The 22097-nt window shown below is 40.2% G+C and overlaps 1 protein-coding gene across 1 annotated transcript in view; it reads left to right on the top strand.

Moving 5' to 3' along the window:
- Window positions 1-22097, top strand: part of FBN1 (fibrillin 1) — a 225713-nt gene that overhangs the window by 5696 nt on the left and 197920 nt on the right. The window lies entirely within an intron of this gene.

Raw genomic sequence — 22097 nt, 5'->3', positions numbered from 1 at the left:
AGCCTACGGTGAGATGAGGTTGAAGCTGATGGAAATGGATGTACAGACATCCTTCCAAGCTTATTAGACATTTTAAAGAACATTGAAACATTCTTTGTTGTCTTGTGTAGCTGATGCTTAAAAAGATTAGAGTATTATGCCAATGACGCTTATCAAGCAAAATACTGAAGAAGCATTTACAGAGAGTTTGCTTTTTCTTACAATAAACCAAACAACCAATTTCTGAAGTTTAGCCTTTGTTTATAATGTGAAAATAAGATTTTAAATGTTTTCTTGAAATAGAAATAAACTCTACTAATTTCTTAGCTTCTAGAAACTAACCCAACAAATGGGCCTATTCAAGCAACTTAGAATTTTTTTCCATGAAATTTTTTTTTGAGAAAGCTGAGATCAATTAATATAGCAGGCCTGGATTATATGGCAGGCCTTGTTAAGTTTGATATTCCCATTAGATTACAAAATCATCAAAGGCAAGAATCCTATCAAAAGCATTTTCACATTAACTGATCATTAGATGGGATTTCAAAGAGTTCATTAATTCAGGAAGCCTTGATTGAATGCCAGCCCGAATTCAGCTCTGTGGAATGCCAGGGACATCCAGCCTGTAGCCTGTGGGAGCTTCATATTTGGTGGGAGAATCAGATGCATCATGGGAACCAGGAGTCAGTGGAAAGGTAGCAGATGGCATGGGGTGTAGGATTAAGTAAGAACAAATAACAGCAATAATTGTAGCAGCGTTAGGTACTTTTAGATGACATTTATGTGCCAGGTGCTACTCTAGGCGTTTTATATATGATAACTCATTTGAGGTTCACAACATCTCTATGGGATGGGTCTTTTATTAGCTTTTACAGCTAAGAGCTGAGGCGCACAGAGGTTGAGTTTTAAAGACAAATTCCTCATATTAAATTTTCTTTCTCTAGTAATTTTAGTTATGGCTTTGGTTTTTCATTCCACTGGTCAAGAATGCAGGACTAAGACTTTGGTAAACTCCGCTTAAAAGTCCTAATTTTCCTTCATGCTAGTTCACACATCCCAAGTATGGTTAATAATATACTAATATTAGTCAAACAAGAAAATTTCTCTAACATTTCTACAAAGACACTAATAAAACACAGAAGGAATTATAGAATGTCAGTGTTGGTGGGGTCTTTGGATGGCACGTATATTATATTTTAGCATTATACCTTGAACTTTCACTGAGAGTGGCAGGTAACCATCACAGGTACCCTCCTTCTGCATTGCCCATGTCTCTGAGTGGGACGTGTCATTCCTCGTGATGTCATTCAGAATCTCTTGTTGTCATGTCCCGTGTGAAAACTTACTCTCAGACTAGAGTTGCAAGAGATGTTTCTCTTTTCAGGGGAAACCAGTCTGTGTGTTAAGTTTTTACCAACATGCCAAGTTATTTAATTCTTCCTGTTTCATTTTTTTTTTTACCTCAGAGCCATTAATATAATGTAATTTTTACATAATTGCAATAATGATGGTAAAGATTAGCAAGCTCTGATATATCACTCAGTGGTACACTTTACATACATTAATTCATTTAATGTATTACTTCTTTATGAGGAAGATTATACCTGCTTGCCCGTTTAATATGTGAGGAGAGTGAGGGATGCAGAGTTTCAGTAATTCCTGTGGGGACATACACTAGTAAGCATTGGGAAATCTGGTCTCATAATCTGTGCTCTTAAACAATATATCTTACTGCTTCCCAATTATAGTAAATCTTACACCTGGTAAGTTTATTTCTTTCTCCCATACTCTTGGTATCTTCATTTCCCCAGAATCCTCTCCCATAGCTGCTGTGCGAAAAACTCAACATCTTTTGAAGGCAAATGCAGTCACATGACAAGGGAAGCCGCACTGTGGGGATAGGATTCTTCAGAAAAGACTTCATAGTGAAAGTCTATTAGGGTTGGCAAACTGGACCAAGCTGCCTGTTCTTGTAAATGAGGTTTTACTGAAACAAAGCCATGCCCATTGGTTTATATATTATCTGTTTCTGTTTTCATACTGCAGCGGCAGCGTGGAGTAGTTGAGACAAAGTATGGTTGGAGAAACTAAACTATTTGCTACTTGGCCACTACAAAAAATGTTTGCCGATCTCTGGTTTATGTAATAAATAAGTGACCATCTACTAGGACTGAGAACTTGAAGACACAGCTCATGTTTTATTTATCACTAGGGATACTGAGGAACTGGGCACATAGTAATTGTTCAATAGACAATTTTTGGTTGACCAATTTTGGTTGGGTAAGGTAAACGATATAAATTAGAGTTTGGAGGAAATAGAGGAGAGAAATAAGGAAAAATTTGAGTGGAAAAAGCATGAGGCAAAATGTATGAAGGCATTGAGGGCCACTGAGTACAGTTGGGCAGGGTTTGCACTGCACAACTCCAAGTGGAACAGTTCATAATGTAGCCTAGGAATGTAGTGCCCCCTGAGGTTGTGCAATATGCAACTGTGTGTGCCTGTCTATAGATCGTGACACTCTCAGGGGTCGGAGAGGGACTGAAGGACACAGAACATTACTATCTGATTGTTGTGAAAGGTGAGGATGATGATCTCGAAAAGAATTCTAAGGTGGGAACATATTAGACCTTTGCAGCTCTGGCGAAAGGTGTGTGGTTTTAGAGGGTAGGGAGGCCAGAGGCAGGGAGATTGGGAGGCTAATAGAGGAGTCAGGGTGAGAGTGGATGTGACCTGAGCGGTGGAGGGGGTGAAAAGGAGGTTCAAGTAGTGTTCCAGAGGTAACACAAGCAGTACTTGACCACTTGGTTGGTCAAGAGGAGAGACAAAGCAGAGGGTTCACCTAGGATGCCCCCACCCCCATGTACCTTAAATCTTATTATACCTAAAAACATTACAACACCGTGAATGAGAAACTATAGAGAAACAAACCATTCCTAGTCCCTCTACTACAAGGAAACAAGCTATTTTCATTTGTGAGTGTTTTGATTTTCTTATTGCTACGTAACGAATTACCCCAAACTTAGTGGCTTAAAACAACAACAATTTTATTATTTCTTACGATTCTGCAGGCCAGGAATTTGGACAGGGAACAGTGGGGAATCTTGTCTCTGCTTCCCACAATGTATGATGGGGCTGGAGTGAGCAAGATGACTTCTTCACGTGTATTTCTGGTTCCATGGACTGGCGCCTGCAGCCCTGTTTACTTTGGTGTGGTTATTCTTAATGGATGGACAGAGGAGGGGAATAAAGGAAGCAAAGAGCCACTTGTCAGGCTCTGCTGGGCACTTTCCAGGTTTTAAAGCTCTCCTATGCAATCTCTTGCCTGGGCCTGTCCCTGGGGGTGGAGCCAGTGAGTGTTTTTTCAAATGGAGAAACTGAGCCCTGGGTACAGCTACCAGGCCTTGCTCAGGTTAAGTGTCTATTGGAGCAGGATTTTGAACAATAGCCTCTTAACCCCTGGGCACATGCTTTAACCCCATATGTTGACTACAGGACTGACTCAAATGGCTGACGGCTAGCTGGAAGGGCTCAAATGGGCTCCTGTGTTATCAGTGTTGGCTGGGTTCCTCGTTTCTCCTCCATATGTCTCCTCCATATGTCTCAGATTGTCTCTCTCTCCGCGTACGGCCTCCCCACATGGACTCTCCAGCAGTATAGCCACACTTTGTACATGTACATTAGGATCCCAAGAGTGCAAAAGTGGAAGCTACCAGACTTTCTTCCAACATAGCCTGGAGTGGCACGACCTGAAATCCCATGCAAGTCACAGGCCGTCCAGATTCAAGGGCATGGACTAATAAACCCTACCTCTTGCTGTGTGGAGCAGCGTGTGTCTGCAGGGAGGGGAGGCATTTTGAGGGGGACACCTTTGGAGACTAGCTACTACAGTAAGGGGATAGTTTTTTGAGGATAATCAGATGTTTCAGTTCTACCTTGATCCAGTCAGATCGATTTCTGCATTGAAGATGCTGCATTGTATTTTGCTACTGTAACTTCAGAATGAAAAATGCCACATGAACAATGTGTCTTCACGATCTGTTAGGTTAATGTTAAGGACATGGTTCTTGTCCACAGTCCTACATTTAAAGGACTCACAAACCCCATGAATAAGATTATAGTCCCTAAAAACTAGCAAATTTTGTTTTTTCAAATATAAGAATTAGAAAACTCCTAACATTTACCCCCCCTCCCCTTTTTCCTTTAGCTTCTAAGACAGGGACTAGTTTAATGCACAGTCACTTTAATTTATTAACTTAAATATTTGGTGTGTTTTGCCTTCCTTCTGTATGGGATTTTGCTTTCAACTTCTATTAATAGCCTCATATATTTGTTGGTGTAATTTGCCTCAAAAATATTTTGGGGCAGTCAGGGCTTATAATTGATCAATAAAAATAGATATGCAATTGCCAATAGTCAGTATTGTAGTGAACTGAACTCTTTTATTTCTGCCGTAAATGGAGTAGCCACATTGTTAATAGGATAAAACTGGATTAGGAATACAGTCAAAGTGGACTGTGGAGCCAATGCTCTACTGTAACGAATCCTAGTTTTAAGTTCTTGTGACTTTACCACTTCCTCAAGTGGCTTTTTTTTTTTTTTTTTTTTTGGTTGTTGTTGTTGAAATTATCACTGAGTCTATTTATTCAGCCCTTCAGAGTGGAAGGGAGAGAGGAAAATTCCCTATGTCCACCATTCCCAGCCGGAGATGTATTCCAGACGGCAAGCAGGCTCCGAGTTAGGAGAGCTGCTCCATTAGACAAGTGATTTGGTTCAGTGTTTTGAAGGGTTGTGAATTCCTAGACCATCAGTCATACTTACATTCATATATAAGTATCCAAACACATCTAAGTCCAAATATAGTATAACCATTTTATGATGTTGGTGTTGGGAGGCAGGATTTATGGGGGCCCTATGGACACATTATGTCTACTGTTAAGTTCATGGTTTTGAACTGAAGAATAGGAATATCTCTATTAATCAAGGGAATGTATTCCAGGGACGGGGCTTTGTTTTCTTTTGTTTTGTTTTTCTGTTTCCTCTCCTTTTCCTCCTTCCTCTTCCACTTTTTCTTCTCTCTCATCACCATTTTCTCCTTTTTCTTCTTCATCATCATCATCTCATCTTCCTTTTCTTCGTTTTGCAAGTAACTTCAGAAGCTGAGCTATAAATAAAATAGGGATAATAGGAATACCAAATAAGAGTTAAAACATTAAGAAAAATAAATTCTAAGTAAAATGTTAAATTCTTACTTGGCAGTCTCAGGATGTTGGAAAAGGAGAGTGAAAGTAAGGATTTTATTAGGAGAGGGAAGGAGAAAGATTCAAGGAGGTGGGAGGAGAGAATTGGGAGAAAGTTCTAGGGTGGAGAGTCTTATCAGCCAGGGATCTAGGATGGACAGAGCAGGTGATGGGTTCTGACAGATACAAATGACTACCCCCTCAGTCCAGGGGACCTGTAGCCTTAACTAACCTCTTCAGGGAACTGAGGGCTTTTGGAGGAGTCAGGGCACAAAAGAAAGACACTTGGATGTCAGAAAAGATTCCTACAACAACATTTAGAGGAATGCACTGGAAAAGCAGGTGAATCCATAGTGTGTGATGAACCTGTGCATATGGTGCCACGTGAAGTTTAGTGAGTCCCCCTCTTCTCATGGGTAATGGTTTGTTGTCCACCATTTCTCCTACCCACTGGTACTAATTTATAAGATTGTGTAATCAGACCCTAATAGGTTGGTGCCTTTGATGAATTACTTTTAGAGACTCTCCTTATTTGAGTTTTTTTTTTTTTTGCATATGTAATCATGACTCAGATCTTCCTTTATAGTCAGACCATCTATCTTTACAAAAATATTATGCATTAGCATTATAGTGGGACAGACTTCAGAAACTTACAGATGCTGAAACCAAGGCCCAGAAAAAGTTCTTTCAGAAGTGTTCAGGGTACTTATTTTCTTCCACCGTGTGGAAGCTGAGCCACACACAGTGACAAAAGACAATTTAAGTAGAAGTGTGTCGTTGGGCATAAGATTATACCTCCACTTTGTCTTCATTTCTTAGAAAGGGTGACTAGTATTTCCAAGTCCTCACTTGTGCTTCAAATAAGCAAACCCCCTGTACCACGTGGGCACGGACATTTGTCTTGTTCTTGTTTATTTGGTCTCAGGCAGTGCTACCGGCCTCTCAGCGGTCAACCCTGGTGGGAAGCTGGGCATTAGAGTTTTAGCTCTTCAGTGCCACCTTGGTGTCCGCGGAAGCCTCCATATTAGGTGCCATTGAGTAGGATGGAGCTTTCCAAGGGATGTAGTTGCCAGTGAGAGTAGCGGGGAATGAGTGGTAAAATGAGAAGGGGGAATCTTCTCTGAGTGTCTGAAGGGTAACATCCCCTCCCACGATCACCATCACCACCACCACACTCATACTTGTAATTGGCAATTAGAGCGTCAAATGTCCTGGAATAGGCCATGGCAATTCTAGGCGTGGAAGCTCAGACTCTTATAATTGCCTGACTCAGTTATCCACACCACTAATTTATACATTTAGATTCCATGTAAGAAGCATGCCAATGAAGAAAAAAATCTTAAATTCTTGTCTTTTCTTCCATAGCATCTATCCCAATAATTTTGTGGAACATCTGCCTTATCCAAATGACAGCTATTTATTGAGCATTAACTGTGTTTGAGTTGGACCTAATGTCTAACTCTCAGAACGAACTTGATATGATTATATTCTTTCCAGTGGTTTGAGGCAGAACTACATTTGGAGTATGTTTCTCTCCTTTTACGGATGGGGTTAATGTCCAAGGTGATGCGGACAAGTGCTCTGGAAGGAAGGACTTGATATGCAGCGTTCAAGTCGACACATAGTTTTTAATCTTTCACGGGCTGCTGCTGCTTCACACCCCAGAGTTTAGGCCACTGACCTCAAGTTTGCAAATTTTATATCCCATTACCACCCTGTGCGCTCTGTACTCCCCAGGGCCACATAGTTGATGTTTCAGCTGGAATCTGAGAAAGTGTCTGAACATTTCCTGAAGAGTTGGCTAGGAGTGATTTGGCAGTGCAGTCATAAAAACCCGGAGCGAGTGGCTGGGGTATACGTTATAATTACCTCACACTGTTTCCTATTTGAGCCTGGTTGTGGGTAGCTGGGTACAGTGGTATTGCTTGTGAGACTCTATTTTAAAGGACTGAAGAGTCATTTTCAATGAACACTAATAACCATTGGCCATGTTTTTAGGGAGGCTTGGAAGCTGGGATGTAGACATGCCTGGAGGCAAATCCTGGCTTCACCACCTGTTAGGAAGGAACCTCAGACAAGTGGTTTGACCTGTTTGACTGTCAGTTTCTCCACTTGTAAAATGAGATTATAATACTCGCCTTTCTGGGTTGTTCTAAGATTCAAGGAGATAATACATTTCAAGTTCCTAGTATAGCACCTGATGTGTTTAGCTACGGTGATGAGGATGATTAGAATTCTGTTAGGGATAAGGATGAAGAGGGGGTAGAGCCATACAAAGAGGCTGGATTTTTATGGCCAAAGCAAAAAGTTAGATAACCATTAGTATCGGGAGACCGTGGTCTCAATTTTCTCATTTTGGAACTGATTATTTTCAGAAACAGAGGCAGTAAACTTGAACTGCAAACATTTAAAAAATTTAATTTTAATGGAAACTGACTTTGTCTGTGGAGATCTGGTTATATCTAAAGATAGTGTGCTGATAAGACTTTAATTTTTAATTTCCCCTTCCCTCAAATTGTGTTACCTTTATTGGGAAATAAAGTTACCGAATGCGATTCCTTACTTATACACCCCCTCCCCCCACCAACCGCCCCCTCAACTCCTCCAGAGAAGTTTGTACTTTTTTACTGGTAGCTTTGGCAAACAGGCCTTGTCTTCTTCCTGCTCGTCCCGTCTTTTGGCGCTGCTCCTGTCACTGTGCCTATTATCACTGTGGCCAAAGAAATGGGGCACTTGGATGGCCAGGCCTGAGTATGTGGAATGGGTTTAAAGAAGTAGAGGGGTGCTAGATGGTTGAACACAGCATCTGCACCCAAACTGAGAAAGCTCCCTTTCCATCCACACAGAACTCCTTCAACTCACTCTCTCATTACTGTTCCCTCTGGGCGCTTTGTGGGCAGGCCATCTTACGTGATTTGGGGCTGGGCTGACTCACATTGGCCACCTCTGTGAAGAGCCATGGCCTTTGCTCTCCAGCTGAGCGTTCCCTTCCTTTGGCTTCATGCCCTGCAGCAACGTAATGCTCATTCAGTACAAAGGCTTCTTATTTGTTGTTTCTCTTCTGTGCCCAATTTCTCTTGAGAAATTGAAAATCTTCTTATTTTTTCATTTTCTTTTAATGATTCCCATTTCAATTCTAGTGAGAGTTGACTTTTAAGAGATATTAAACTATTGAACATCTGGGAAAATGGAACAAAAACATACATTATCTTAGTTTAGGCAGTGCTTTGGTAGAGTTCCTATACACTGCACCCTTACATACCAACCTCTCATTAACGGATTGGCAATAAACCCTAGGAAGTTGTGGTTGCTTCAAGTTCATTCACAGGCTATAAAAATAAGAGTGCCTTAAATAAGGAATGGTTTAAACAGATAATAGTTATTTTTCTGTTTGTCATTAAAAATGTTCAAATTACCTAATATCTCTCATCTCCTTAGGGTAAGTCACACCATCACCAATACAGTCAACATTTATAAAAAAATGAAAATGCAAAAACAAACGAACAAACAACCAGGTACTTACTCTGCTCTATTAACTTCCCAGAAAAGAAAGAAACCCCAAATAATGAAATAAAATTTTCTTTTTAAACTTTTGAAAACGTTTCAGGAATTTTACAAGAATATGTGAGCCATTTTTTCCTTTTTTTTTTTTTTTTGTCTGCAGTTCTGATTTTGTGTAGACATTTTTGAACAGCTGACCGTTCTAGACAACAGAGTCTAAAATGGGGTTATTTTCTTATTTTTGAGGGTTTCTTTTTTTAAGATTTTGTATTTATATGAGAGAGAGAGAACCTGAGAAGGGGGAGAGGCAGAAGGAGAGAGAGAAGCAGACTCCCTGCTGAGCGGGGAGCCTGACTTGGGGCTCAGTCCCAGATCCCAGGACCCCGAGATCATGACCTGAGCTGAAGGCAGATGTTTAACCAGCTGAGCCACCCAGGCGCCTCTAGACAATAGAGTCTAATTTGACCTTGGACTGACTCCTCTGCCGTTTGCATTTGGGCCCCTCCTTGAAAGTAGGTTAACACACGTTCTCACATTTTGAGGAGTCAGGAAACATACCAGGATTCCTTGTTAAATGATTTTCTCCTTCTGTCTCATATTTCCCATGACTATAAGAATTCTTCCATTTGTGAACCGAAAAGCCAACATTCAGCCCTTTGACTAATCAGATACAAATTAATCCCTTTTCCCTCAAACTCATCTTTTGTTAACTGAAGGGTTTATGTTGCTCATAAGGAAAGACAAGGTATACTTATGAAAATGGATCATGTCAAAAAGCAGTTGTCATGCCCAGGGAAACCCATCCCCTGGGGCTAACATGATAAGTTATTTGCACAAGTGTGGTTAAGTCTTTTGTTCTTGGATTCCTTGTCTAAGGAACATTAACTTTCTTTAGTAGCTGCATAGAAACATTTCGGTTAGTTCTTGCTGCTTGTTTAAGATAATAAACATCTTGGGATTGGACTGTTATTATTTCCAAATGGGGATCCCCATCCCACTCAAGAATGTTGAGTTGCATAATAGTTAAAATTGGGTCTTCAAGTCAATGAAAAAAGAAAGCAACGTGTGTTATTAGGGTGGCATTGTAGGAGAGGATGGTTATCAGAATGAGCTAGACCACATGCTGCTGCAGAGTTGTTTTAACTTTTTTTTTTTTTTAAGATTTTATTTATTTATTTGACAGAGAGACAGCCAGTGGGAGAGGGAACACAAGCAAGGGGAGTGGGAGAGGAAGGAGCAGGCTCCCAGCGGAGGAGCCTGATGTGGGGCTCGATCCCAGAGCACCGGGATCATGTCCTGAGCCGAAGGCAGACGCTTAACGACTGAGCCACCCAGGCACCCCTGTTTTAACTCTTTAATGTGGACAATTTCAAATATGGACAAAACTAGAGAGAATAATGCTGTGAAGCTCCAGGTTTAGCCCTTATCAGTTAATGGTCAATCTTATTTTATACTTCTTTCCCCTGCCACGGATTATTTTGAAGTAAAACCATGAAAGACTAATTTGTTGTGAACATCTCAATATGTACCTCTAAAAAATAAGGACTCTTTAAGAAACATAAGCACAGTACCACTATTACATTGAAAATTAGTGTTCACTTTTTTAATATCCTCAAATATCCAGTGAGCATCCTTTCCTTCTTAGAGGTTGTCACTATGTTGAAGTTTTGTGCTGGCATTGAGATCCCAGTCTGCTTAATTACAGCTTGCAACACGAATACTGTCACAACTTCTCCAGAGCTCAGAAAGTTTGGAGAGGACAGTGCTTGGCATCACTGAGGCTGAGAGGGAAATCTTTTGGGTTGGATTTCAGGGAAGAGATGTGCTGGCAGTTGAAATATGAGTTGCCACGTTCTCCATGTAATGGACAGCATGTCGACTCTGAAGTAAGTCATAGAGACCTGAAATTGGAAGGTTTTTCAGAGCATTGTCTGGGTCACCCAGGCCTTTGTGCAGCTCGTTGTCTTCCTGAGCCAGGCCAGACAGTTGCCTGCATGATCTGACGGTTTTGCTTGAACTGACTTTTAAAAAGACAAGTCACACCCATATTCAATTACATGGCTAAAGTATATTCCAGTGGCAGCTTTGAGTAGGTTTTGAATTGTCTACATTTTGAATCTCTACCTTGCCTCCCACCCACCCGCTCCCCAAACACTGAACATAACAGCTGACTCATATTTTTGCTAGAGGCAATGAGATAGGATTCTCACCAAACAGAAACCCCAGTCTATAGGAATGTTTCCTAAATGTGTTCCTTTTACCATTGCTTTCTTTTTCTAATATGCTTTGGAAGATCTGTATTAAAATGTTTGTTTTTGCAGATCTAAGAAAACCAAAATACAAAAAATTATGCATAAACTAGTTTATATAAATGAACACATTCTTGTTTGGGTATTTATGGAAACATCTTTCTAATCTCTAATCTAAAAATCTCTAGTACTGACTTTGGAATGTTTTAATAATAAATTCTTTTGGTTTTTAATTAGTGATTTATGAAATGTTTCCATTGTGTGACCTTTGAGCAATTACTTCACTTCTCTGAATTTCAGTTTCCTCATCTGAAAATGGGCACAGCAATATATTTTCTTGATAGGATTTGGGGGAAGAGTCACATGATCACTTTGTAAATTATAAAGCTCTCTGAAAATTGCTAATTATTATTTTTAGTCTACAGTGTATCTTCACATGGACTAGATAAATTCCTGATTTAGTAAAATTTCCTCAAATTTAAGTTAGACTATTCTTGTTAAAAATTTTCCAGAGATCTGGGGCACCTGGGTGGCACAGTTGTTAAGCGTCTGCCTTCGGCTCAGGGCATGATCCCAGCGTTCTGGGATGGAGCCCCACATCAGGCTCCTCCGCTGGGAGCCTGCTTCTTCCTCTTCCACTCCCCCTGCTTGTGTTCCCTCTCTCTCTGGCTGTCTCTGTCAAATAAATAAATAAAATCTTAAAAAAAATTTTTTTTTCCAGAGATTTAAATGTTTGGAAATAAATGCTTACAACTTTGCCTCAGTTGCAAAGTTAAAAAAAAGTTATCAAGTTCTTTATCCCTAATACTGTGAATCGTTAATTTCAATGAAAGAATGTCAACGACTTCATGCTTTCAGCTACCTTCTGACTTTTTAGAAACTTAAATTCTATCACTGATTTATTTTCTATTTTTTTGTTCCTTAGCAACAATGTTGCTTCTGTTCTGATGAAGTAGTTTGGCAGATAAATGTTTTAAAAGACCCATTGCCTGTTGACTCCTATGAAATAAAGTTTGAGGCACAAGGTTTCTGAAACTTTTTTTTTTATTATTATGTTCAGTTAGCCAACATATAGTACCTCATTAGTTTTTGATGTAGTGTTCAAGGATTCATTATTTGCACATAACACCCAGTGCTTATGACAACACGTGCCCTCCTTAGTACCCATCACTCGGTTACCCTGTCCCCCCAACCCCCTCCCTTTTGTAACCCTCAGTTTGTTTCCCGGAGTCCAGAGTCTCTCATTATTTGTCTCCCTCTCTGATTTCTTCCCATTCAGTTTTCTCTCCCTCCCCTATGGTCCTCTGTGCTATTCCTTTTGTTCCACATATGAGTGAAACCACATGAGAATTGTCTTTCTCTGCTTGACTTATTTCACTTAGCATAATCCCCTCCTGTTCCATCCATGTCGATGCACATTGTGGGTATTCATCCTTTCTGATGGCTGAGTAATATTCCACTGTATATATGGACCACATCTTCTTTATCCATTCGTCTGTTGAAGGGCATCTCAGCTCCTTCCAGCTTGGCTATTTCTGAAACGTTTGTAGCTGTAGAATGTTTTTAAGTGATTCATCTGAAACATGGAAAAATTTCACTCTCAGACCCCGTGAATTCTATTTATGGGTATCTTATGTATTTTACTTTTCATTTTCAGTTTTTAAAATTAAAGTAGATGAAATGATATTGATTTCTTAGTAGTAATTATCTTTTTCATCACTTTATTTTGTTATTAAATTTCTTATAAACATTTACCTTTTCAACAAATTAAATGCTCACTACTCTGACAGAATTCTCCCCCATTTTTGTCTCAGTCAGGGGTACATTTAAACCCTAAACCTTCATTTACCATTTAAGATTCAGGTCTTTTCCTAGGTGCTGGGTTGTAAAGATAGATCTGAATTTTCTATCTTTAGAAAACTCACATTGCAAAAGAGAGGGTAATTATTGGATTCCAGGGCATCTGAAATGCTTGAGTAACCTGAGTATGAGATTGAGGCCACCAAATAGACTTCAAAACTGACCTGCTTCTTTACTTCATCTGGAAGCCAGTCTTTCTGGAAATGGCTCACGGAACTCTTGGTCTGTGATCTCATGTTATAGTTGCTGGCGGGGTGGAACCTTCTGGTCTCTAAAGAAATCAGGTATATTAAGGTTTAGAATATCCAATTACTCCCCAGTTGTTGTTGTTTTTATTTGAGTATAGTCGACACAAAATGTTACACTAGTTTCAGGTGTATACTCAGTTTTTAAATCCCTGACTTATTGACTTACTGGATCTGCCCTGTTGGCCCTGACAGTCTCATGCAGGGGTGGGGGATGGCACTGGGCCTGGGGCTGGGCAAGCTCCCATCCCAGCTGCCCTCTCAGGACTGTGGAGTGGACTGGGTTTAAGGTGTTCGGTTCTCACAGCTCACTGGGCAGCTTACTGTAGCTGCAGGGACCATGAGTTTGAGTAGCCAAGTTTCCTTCTGGTTGCCTGCCGTGGAATGTGTTTTCCCATAGAAACAACATTTTAAGTTGTGGTCAGGTTCCCAGACCAGCCTACAATAGCCTATTTAGCTGATAGAGACTGCTGTTTGACTAGCCTGGACCCCAAACCACCACCTATTAACATTGTTTCTATTGGAAAAGCCATTCCGAGTTTTAAATACCAATAGAGAAATGACATGTTGGAGCTCTACCTGTTTGTCCAATTGGGAGCTGCCAGTCCTCGGAACTAGAGTATGGGGTCACTGTGCCCTACCAGTTCCTGAAGGACCCCTTTCTTTCCCCTAAGCCTGACCCCATTGGCTGGTTTTCCTGTCTTTCGTGGGATTGCCAGGACATTCAGAAGATATTATTATCTCCCTGGACAGAGTTCTTGGTTTGAGAATTTCTGGGAAGTGGTGAGAATCATGGTTTTTTTCTGTTGGTGGTGAAGACGAGGGAAGGGAGCAGTTGGAACTGAAGGGAGCAGTGAATTCCCCAGACACCACCCGGCTCTGCCTTTCACCATATGGTTTTTAATTAGTAAAATCATAATTTTACTAATTATAGTAGTAAACTAACATAGTATAAACTAATAAACTAATATAGTAGTAAAATCAATATAGTAGGCCTTTCACCATGCCAGGTTCTGGATCACCTCCTTAGTTTACTTGTTTTAGTTGCAGTCATTTCTATAATTTCATCTACCGTTTGGAAAAGTACAACATGACTTTGGCTTGAGTAAATGGAGTAAGAGCCCAGTCAAAGAAAATGTCACCATAATCCTTGAACTCACAGGTAAAGTCAAGGGGTTGCAGAGTTCTGGGAAGCAGTTTTCTGGAAGCACCATGTGTTTTCATGGTGTCATTGGTCAAACCCTCTCAGATGGCTGGCGACATACAAATTTGAAACAGGCTCATTTTTCTGTTTCGAGGCAATCCCTTCTTGTCGTTTTGGAGTCAAATAGTAAAGTTCCAACTTCAGAAACAAATACATCTCTCCCCATGGTAGATGGGAGCACCTTTTATACCACCAGCCAGGGGTTCAGTGATGCCAGCCGGCCAGACACAGCTCTCCCTTCCTTAGAGAGCGGTAGGTTCAGTGCAGACTATGATAGCAAGTTATCCAGCCATTGCCTTTAGAAGCTTGGAGGCCACTTGGGTGGTTTAGTAGCTGTTCAGGCTTCTGTGTTCTAGGGTTGTTTAATCCAGAGGACCAGAAGCAGAAAGTACTTAGTGCATCAGCAGGATTAGGACCTGCTGTGCATAGTGACGCTTCTGGTCTTCATGGTTCAATATCTAGTTTCCTGTTACAGTGTACCCTGTGGCTTTAAATTCTTATTCTTCTCTTTCGCCTTCCTCTCCTTCCTCTTCTTCCTCTTCCTTTCCTTCTTCTAAGAAAACCACACACTCACATACACACACGTTCCAGTCACCTATAAAAGATTCCAACAGGATTTAAGTTGGCTGCCAGTCTAAAATGACCTCCCCGATTTGGGGAACTATCTTTGCACCTTTCTGTTTCCTCAGTTTTCGTAGGCTGTGTGTGTGTGTGTGTGTGTGTGTGTGTGTGTGTGTGTCCCTGTTATGGTGACCTAAATTCTGTGGCTTTTAAGTTCTTGGACTGTTGCTTTTGATCAACACAAAATCCCCACAAAAATACAGTTTAGGGTGCAGAGCAAATTAAACTGTAGTTGCAGCACCCTCTCTGTTGTGCCCATGCTGTGAGTTACCCCACTGAGCAGTGAGGAAAGTGATCCTCCAAGTAGCACCTTCAGGCAGATCTTTCAATGCTGCCCCGAGAACTTCGTGGCGGTTGTCTTTAGGAATTGGCCACATATGGCTCGCGCCGTCTCTGGCCCTGGTCATTTGCAACAACCTGCCACAGTGAAACGTGCACCAATCTGTGAGCTGAAAACCTTTGTTTTGTTGCTTTGGACTTTTTGTTTTCCTTTGCTAAAGAAATAAATAGATATTCATATTTGAGTGTTTTGTCTACATTGAGTTTTTGAAGGAAATATAGTGATCCCTGAACTGTAAATATTGATAACTTCACTGATCACAATAAATTAATGATCAGCACATCAGCAAAATAACCAAGGCGTGAAACCATTATACATTACTGTTTAGCTAATGATAGCCTTTCAAATAGGTATGAAAGATTTTTCTTTTAAATGGATTAATTTGTAAGAAATAGTTCCATTAGGGGCGCCTGGGTGGCTCAGTCATTAGGCGTCTGCGTTCGGCTCAGGGCGTGATCCTGGCGTTCTGGGATCAAGCCCCACATCAGGCTCCTCTGCTGGGAGCCTGCTTCTTTCTCTCCCACTCCCCCTGCTTGTGTTCCCTCTCTCGCTGGCTGTCTCTCTCTCTGTCAAATAAATAAATAAAATCTTAAAAAAAAGGAAATAGTTCTATTATATAGTTTCCATGTTAGTGGCATTTACAGATGACCTATTTAGGACATCAGAGACATAGTATGAATCTTTGTTAATTGTACTTTGTACTTACTAAGGCACTCAATCAATGTTATCTTGTATATTTCTAAATAGACTCCAGGATAGTCTAGGCATGACAGACATTGTTTCTCTGCCTGAAGTTTTGGAACAGAGGGGGTAGGGGCAGGTTTCAGGGGTGAGAATCTAGACATATAATTATTTAAAATATATAATTACAATATAGCATATGTGGGTTTTTGAGAGAGATGTCTGGAATTGTGTTGGTAGGTTGAAAGGTGGTTGGAATTAATTGAGGAGGAGGAAGGATTACCAGTATAGGGGGAAATGAAATTATACACTAAAAAGGAAACATGGAAGAAGCATCTAGATTTAGCATGTGTGTCCTGGAGGAGAAGTGAATGCATGAGTGAGAGCTGAGATGACGAAGGGAAGGAGCGGGACAGGAGGGTGTAATTGAAGGTGTAGGTGAAGATGAGGGTAGGCCGGTTAGACCTACCTGGCAGAGACCTGAAGCTGATAGTGAGATGTTTCACATCTTAGGGAGGGTGAAGGTCTGTGTTTGGAACATAGGAGAACAGAACTTAACATGGTGAATGTGAAGAGATACTTGGCTGCGTTGTCCTAACAAAGTAAAGAGGAAGGAGGAAGGCAGGAAAAAAAGAATGTGATATCAGGCCAGCAGTGAAACACCAAGATTGAAACAAGGGATTTGCCTGAGTGTTGCCGGAAGGAGGTGAACGAGAGATGGGCTAACTGGGTGATGGGCACTAAGGAGGGACCTGTTCTGATGATCACTGAGTGTTATATGTGAGTGATGAATCACTGAATTCTACGCTGAACCAATTTTACTATATGTGTTAACCAGAATTTAAATAAAAACTTGAAATAAAATAATGAGCAAGGGGTTTGCTAGTGGAATTAGAGAATTTAAGAGGAATTTCAGCAGTGGGATGGAATAAAATGAATGAGTCCTCTTATCACGTGGGATACATCAAGTCATAGCTCAGAGAGGTTTCTGCTGAGCCTACCATGGATGATGGGCAAAAGCACCGTTGTTCTGGACTTCTAGCTCTCCAGGCTGACCTTGATGTTCGTGTTTTAACTGCTGTAGTGACACTCTTTGCAGACATGCCTGTCTTCTTCCGAGAGCAAAGGCTGTGTCTTAATCACTATCAAAACCTGGAAGAGTATATTTATAATTTCATGGTTGCAGTATTATTATTTTACTTTTTAAGAAACTTTTCACTGTGGAACAGTTTCAGATTTACAAAAAATCAGGAGGCTAATACTTCATGAAGTAGGTTGGAGAGGTTGGCCGGCATATGCCTTCAAAGGAGAGAACCAGAATTGTCCGGGTCCCAGCCATTGTTGACCCAGACAATCCAGAAAGGAGTCCCTGGGTCTGAAGAGCCCCCACGGAAGCTTGAGGAGGACATGGAAGCCGTTTTCTTTACCAGGGTTTGAAGTTTCATTACTTGAGATGTTGTGACTGGCAGATGGGTTGGAATAGTCGCATGTGGTATTCAAATCACTGCTGGTAGATGTGACATCTGTCTTTAGCAAGAAGGGCCAGAGTAAAGGCACCTAAGGAAGGGGGCAGCTCTTGCAAAGTTTATTGGAGTAGTAGTGGGTCCCCTCATCAGATAGTACTCATAGTTTTTCTTTTGCTTTTTTCTTTTTACTTTGATAACAAAAAAACTGTCAAAAAACTATTAAAGTCATGATGTATCGTTCACAATATATGTAGCTCATTTGTGGATCATAGTTTTTTCATGATCTTTCACATTTTTTGACAGTGAAAATTATTACTTTTAAAAACTGGAACATTGGAATGTTAGGATATTACCTTGAGGCATGTTACATGGACAGTTGGGCACCCTTTATTTTGTGGGGGCATATGCCTTTGATACCCCTCCACACTTAAGAGGACTAAGTCATTATTTTTCCCCTCACAGTTCAAAAAAAGCAGGCAACACATACATGGAGCAGGGTCAGCCTCATTAACCTTAACCTAATGCTTAGTATTCTTCTTGCCCAAGGATTTAATCACGTCACATGCGTATGAAATAAGAGCCCCCTGAACTTGTTTTTATTACCCCAGTCTTGTCTGAAAGGGAATTTGAACTTGGGATAGGAAGCAGAAAGGCTATCTTGCCTGTAAGGGAGGCCAGACTTGCAGAAGTGGATTCTGGCTAAGGAATGTGGACACGCTGCAGACATCTTGCACAGAGGCCAATTCCTGCAGTGATGTGGTCAGACATGGCAAAGCCCAGCTGTTTGCTCCGTTGAGAGGGGCTTTTGCTAGCCCACACAATCTCTGAGTGCTGTCTGAACCAGATCCGAATATTCAGCCTGCTGAGGCTCACCTAGTCCCCAGAGAGACTGGAGGTGGGTTGTTGGAGAGCACTGTATTCAAAGCAATTGGTAAGAGAAGTTACAGATGAAGACTTAGCAATTAAAACAATGTAATACACAGTGCCGAAGTGGACTCTAAATGTATTTTCCTCCTCCCCACGCCCCCCAAACTACTAGAATACAGGTAAAAACAATTTATGCTTAATTGGTGGTTTATTGATGGACATTTTGTAGGCTTTTTTACTCATACTCTCATGAATGCTATTGGGTGGAATTCGATCTTGCCCCCAAATGCATCTCTCCTAACATAGGGGTTAAAAGAGTATACTCTGGCGTCAGGCTTCCTGAGTTTAAATCCCCATTCTTTACTTTCAAGCTGTGGGACCTTGCTGGTTTGTTTAACCTTCCTAAGCCATAGTTTCCTTAGTGTTAAAGACAATAATAATAGAACTTAGCTCAAAGCATTGCTATGAGAATGAAATAAAGCAATGTATCTCTAGCACTTAGCATAAATCTATTTTCTCTTTGAATTTTATTTTTGATTTGCCACATGCTACTGCCACTTGCTCTAAGCTTTAACTTTTGGCTTGTTTTGGTGGTGGGTTGGTGGGTATGGCTGATGAAGTGAAAAGGAAGAGAAAGGTAAGAATTCTGCATTTTCATTTACATACAAAAAAGTTCATTAAAGATTTATCTTCTTCGTTAATGCTTTTTGTGCTGAAACCTTAGAATAAAATCTTTTATAATGGAAATAATCCAGCGTGTCTACTTTAGATTTTACATATCTTTGTGCTTTCCAACTTAAATAAGACATTCATTTATTTCTAGAATTAGAGCTGTTTTTCCTGTGTGTAGGTAGAATAAATGCCACCCAGCTTGTTTGAATGAGTGCTGTTAGTTTGCAGTTCTCAAGATCAAAGTTAGCAGAGGAGAAATCTTGCATCTTTCTACTACCTTGCATTAAGCCACATAACCTGGTAGTATTTAATGGCAACGACATTAGAACAGTCATTGTTTGAGGAGGTTGGTTGAAACACTTGAAATGATATATTACGTACTATAAAGTTATTAAACTCAAAAAAGAGCAGGCAAACAAAAATAAATCACAAGTAGACATTATGTAGAATTTTAGTAGTGCAGTGAAGTAAAAATGTGATCACTAATGAAATGGAACAGTGAATGAACGAAACCATTCATACAATGAAGCAGAAAGTACCCCGTTTATGAGAGAAGTTGTTTATACTTTTAAAGTTATTGCTTTAAATAAAAGAGGATGAGCAAAGTATAACAGCACATATTTTAAAAAATGAGCGTTATGAATGAGTATTAGGTGAGAATGCAAAAGATTTCTCTTCATTTCCCCAGATCCTCATCTCTTGAGGCAACCAATTTTAACCATTTTTGGTTTTGGTTCTTCTCATGTTTATCTTCATGACACCATGCATTGTGCTTGTACCTCTGTTTCTAGATTTACACAGTATCCATTGGCTCCTTGCCATGAAAGATGGGGCCATAGTTTACTGAGATATCGATACCTTTTCTCTCTCTTTTCCTTCCTGCTTTTTTGTTTTTTGTAATAATAGTATGACTTACAGTTATTGGTTATCTTAAAACATTATATAATATACTTCAGCTTCTATTTCTTGGGTCAACTATTTTATTTCTCTCCACGCCTTTCTTCCCAGCTTGTTTTCTGATTTATATTATCTATACCATTACTTTTATAGGCGCAGGTTTAAAACATTTACATTTTGTTTTGTAATCATTGTAAATCATAATGTCTTCCATGTTTTGTCTGTAGGTTGATTGTAAACATTGAAAAAACAATGAGGAATGTTTATATTACTGTGATTTTTCAAACACCTTGGAAAATCTTTGGAATATCTTGTTTTGTAGATACTGGTTCTGGACTCTTCTTTTTTTTTCTTAGTTTTTTTCACCATGTTATGTGTGTTATTACTTCATAAATACACTCATTCTTGTCAGACAATATGTCCTGATTTTTGTTTGAAAACATAGTTACTCTGACCACAGGACACCTACAAAGGCTCAGGGGTCCTCTGAAGCAATTCCAGGATTTGGCTTGGGGTTGGACTGGATCCAGTGGAGTTGTTGTAATGAGCTGTTACTGCGGAAGGTTTGAGGTGGTTGACTCTGGCTTGGATTATCATTTTCAATATAGAGAACTTTTATGGAGTTGGGAGGTTCGATTGCTGCCCCGACCCTAGCTCCTATCCTAACTTCTCATCTCACTCCCCTTGCCAAGATTCTGACTTGCTCTAGGAAGTTCTGGGTACTCTGAACTGAAGTTTGGGGCACTACTTTGTCACAGGTTGGGCACAGGATTGAGAACCCTGGCTTAGAATTTGTGATAAACTCTCTCTTCCTTAACCTTTTATAGTTCCTTTGGTTGAGTCACTAATTTAGGTCAGAAGATAATGCGGCATTGCGTTCATGTCCATTATTTCATCTGATAGATAGACACACATGATGTGTGGCCAAGGCAGACACTTCATTATCCCAATGTGTAGAGACATCAACTGAGGCTCAGAGAGCCCTTCGCATCAGGCACATAGTAAGCCTCTATCCAATCATTTTCTGAGTAGCTTTGGAGATACCTGGGGCTATTGGGTATGGATTTAGGGCCCTTTCCCGAGTTCCTTTAACTTTCTTCCTACTTCTCTCTCTGACTTTGGCATCCGTCAGTCTGCAGTATGCATTTTGCCCTGCAGTGCTCCAGGTCCTCTGGGGCTGTGAGAAGAGCACAGGACAGGGCAAAGACCTTACCTTGGTTCCCTGTCCTGCTTGTGCTTGAAGTAGTGAGTTCAGAGGAGATGCAGGAAGCTTCCGTGCTGTTACACATGGTCTGCACAAACAGGGAAAACGTGCGTGTGCACCCCAACCAGAAGTACATTTTATTTACGCAGTTGTTGTTAAAGGTTTATGCTGATGGGACTGCAGAATTTATACCAGCGAGCCTTGGAATAGCCACTGTTTGTGAAATTGATTGCAAAACATTTGACCTTATTCATCAGCCCCTGAACTTGACGAAGGAGTATCAGTGTTTAGGCCCTAGGATGTGGCATAGTGAAACGCATGGTTTCTTTGGGGTCACTGCGTGTTCAATCCTTGCCTTCATTTCCAGTATAGAACTATTTAGATCCTTACCCTGTGGCTCCCTTAAATTGTTAAATATGGATCATCTGGATTCTGAATGGAGGCTTTGCTCCAGGAAACCTGATGAAATATCTGTAAACAAGAAACCCAAAGTTACATTGACTTTATTTTCCTGTAACTGCCGGTGTCAACTACTGTGTTTCTAAACTTTGGCTAAAGAAATATTTACATTTTTTGGCATTTATTTTTTCTGACTAATGTCAGAGTTTGTATTCCCGTAATTCTAGTGAAAGGAAGAATATGGTCACATTTGAGGGGTGAGTTGGGTCATTGTAAAAAAAAAATACACAGCTTCAATGAGTAGAAATTTAAAACTTTATATGCAGATTTTATAATGACCTTTCTTAACTTGATTGGTAGGAATTTTATTGTTTAAATTAGACTCATTTAGCCCCATAGATTTTTATATCTATGCAGTGCAGTGATAGAACACACTGCATTTGGGATCTCTGGTTTTTATTTTTCTGTGTATGGGTAAGGGATATTAAGGGATATCCTTATTGGTATCATTACGTTAAAGAGTCCTAAACTACTAAGCCAGTGTTAAGTCCCATGAGTTTACCTTTTTTTTTTTTTTTTTTTTTGGTCTGCAAAACTTCATACTGTTCTTGTAACTCAGAGATTTTTTTTTTCCTTTTATTTGGTCATATACATATATTTTTAAAGTATGGAAT

The sequence above is a fragment of the Ursus arctos genome, unplaced genomic scaffold (assembly GCF_023065955.2).
Source record: "Ursus arctos isolate Adak ecotype North America unplaced genomic scaffold, UrsArc2.0 scaffold_36, whole genome shotgun sequence".
Lineage (NCBI taxonomy): Eukaryota > Metazoa > Chordata > Mammalia > Carnivora > Ursidae > Ursus > Ursus arctos.
Note: the sequence above shows the minus strand (reverse complement) of the source record. Positions and strands in the feature narration are given on the sequence as shown.